The sequence below is a fragment of the Portunus trituberculatus genome, chromosome 39, assembly GCF_017591435.1.
Source record: "Portunus trituberculatus isolate SZX2019 chromosome 39, ASM1759143v1, whole genome shotgun sequence".
Classification (NCBI taxonomy): domain Eukaryota; kingdom Metazoa; phylum Arthropoda; class Malacostraca; order Decapoda; family Portunidae; genus Portunus; species Portunus trituberculatus.
In genome coordinates this window covers 5,250,949-5,253,448 of record NC_059293.1, presented here as the reverse complement: position 1 = coordinate 5,253,448, position 2,500 = coordinate 5,250,949, and the positions used below count along the sequence as shown (strand labels likewise).

Sequence of the window (2,500 nt, the reverse complement as noted above, 5' to 3'; positions counted from 1 at the left end):
AATGTTTTTATGTAAATGCCAGGAGTCTTAGGAACAAGAAGGACGAGTTATCTAGTTATATAGTTGAGGAGGACTTAGATGTTGTATGTGTCACAGAGGCATGGGTAAATGAGGAAAAGTTTAGGGAAAATAGGAAAGAATATGAAGTAGATGGATACATTATGTATTTACACCAGAGAATTGGTAGGATAGGTGGAGGAGTAGTTATTTATGTAAAAAAATCCTTCATTTCCAGTCAGGTTAATGGTATTAAGGTAGATAACAGAGTAGAGTCCTTATGGCTGGATGTTAGAGTAAACAAAAGTAAGGTTATTAGAGTAGGAGCTTTTATAGACCACCTAACCAGTCAGCAGATGTAGACAACCTTATGGTAGATGAGATAAATAGGGGTGTACTAGTCAGACAATTATCTTAGGGATTTTAATCTTAAGTCAGTAAACTGGGAGAGGATGGTAGGAGATGCTAGTGAAAATAAGTTTATGGAAAGTTTTCAGGATAACTATTTAGTGCAGATGGTAGATAAACCTACTAGGGGGAGGAAGGTTTTAGACATAGTACTAACAAATATTGAGCATTGTTTAAAGGAAGTTGAGGTAGGAGAGACTTTAGCAAACAGTGACCATCATATAATTAGATTTATCATTAATTCCAGTAGGGATAATATAGTGAATAAGACTAGAGTCCCAAACTATCAGAAAGGCAATTATGGTAGGTTACGTCAGTTATTAGGAAAGGTAAACTGGGAAGATAGTTTTGGAAATAAAACTGCACAGATGTGGGATATTTTTAAGGTTGTAGTAAAGGGTATAGTGATGCAGTATATCCCTTACAAAGATATAAGGCAGAGAAACAGGAAGCCATTATGGTGGACTCACGAGATAGGTAGACAGATCAGAGAGGTACCGCATAGGAGGTTAGTGTACAAATTGAGACTACATGGAATAGGGGATAGGTTAGTTGATTGGATTAGTGAATGGCTTTCTGATAGGAAACAGAGAGTAGTATTAAATGGGGCAATGTCTGAGTAGAAGGAAGTGGTTAGTGGGTTACCCCAAGGATCAGTGGTAGGACCTCTTCTTTTCTTGGTGTACGTTAACGATTTAAATATAGAAATTAGTAGCAAAGTATCAAAGTTTGCAGATGATACTAAGATAGCATGTGCAGTACAGGGTGAAAAGGACAATTACAGAATACAACGAGACCTGGACAGGCTGATAACATGGGCAGACAGGTGGCAGATGGAGTTTAATTCTAAAAAGTGTCAGGTTATGCATTTAGGTAAAGACAACACAAACTTTAGCTATGAGATGGAGGGATGTTGGCTAGAGGCAGTAGAGGAGGGAAAGGATTTATGAGTAGTGATAGACAGGACTATGAAATTTTCAAAGCAATGTTTAGAAGCAAGAAATAGGGCAAATAGGATCCTGGGTTTTATAAATAGAAATGTTAGTTATAAAAGTAAGGAAGTGGTGCGTAGCTTATATAATTCCTGTTAGGCTCCATTTAGAGTATTGCATACAGGCCTGGTCACCCCATTATAGGCAGGATATCAACATGTTAGAAGCAGTTCAGAGAAGAGCAACTAGGATGATACCAGCATTAAAGCGCCTGGAGTATAGAGATAGATTAAAGGAATTAAACATGTTTTCATTTGAGAGGAGATGTATAAGAGGGAATATGATAGAGTTATTTAGAATGTTCTCAGATACAAACTACATAGATGTGAGATCTTTCTTTACCTTAGAGGAGGGAAGTAGGACTAGAAATCATGGCAGGAAGATTAGAAAGCAAGGCTGCAGGTTAGATATAAGAAAATATTTCTTTAATCATAGGGTGGTAGACTTCTGGAATGCATTGCCAGAGAGGGTTGTAAATAGCACTAGTTTGACAATGTTTAAAAACAGATTAGATAAGCACTTAAATTTATTAGATTTATAATTATGTATAGCGCTGCATGATGGTTTTTATAAGAAATTTACTATAGTTAAATAAGACATGATCCCCATGTATGGGGATCACAGATTGTAGAGGAATTCGCTGCAGGACTTAGCCCTGTTAATGGGCCAAATATTTAGAATTAGTATATAATGTATTGTGTACTTGTAAGTGTATCTTTAAGTACTGATGACGAGGTCGCTGTGCGACTGATACAGGATAACCTAGATGGGCCCTGGTGGCCCTTTGTTATCCTATTATATGTTATGTTATCCTATTCTCTGTTATCTTCTCTCTCTGTTATCTCTCTCTCTCTCTCTCTCTCTCTCTCTCTCTCTCTCTCTCTCTCTCTCTCTCTCTCTCTCTCTCTCTCTCTCTCTCTCTCTCTCTCTCTTTTCTCTCTCTCTCACATTCTGTCTCTTTTTTCTTTTTCCTCACTTGTGTTATCGATCACAATCATTACCTGCCTTCTCGCCACCCTCCCTCTCTCACATTCACTACACACCTGACACAGTTTTCTCACCGTCCACTTTGCCGAGCTGAGCGTTAGTGTGTTTCTCTCTCT

General features: G+C 37.9%; 2 protein-coding genes across 2 annotated transcripts in view; one reads left to right on the top strand and one right to left on the bottom strand.

The window, feature by feature from the left end:
• The window catches only part of LOC123515634 (telomerase reverse transcriptase-like), a 254,291-nt gene that overhangs the window by 225,609 nt on the left and 26,182 nt on the right, over positions 1-2,500 (top strand). The window lies entirely within an intron of this gene.
• The window catches only part of LOC123515636 (von Willebrand factor A domain-containing protein DDB_G0292188-like), a 53,052-nt gene that overhangs the window by 48,965 nt on the left and 1,587 nt on the right, over positions 1-2,500 (bottom strand). The window lies entirely within an intron of this gene.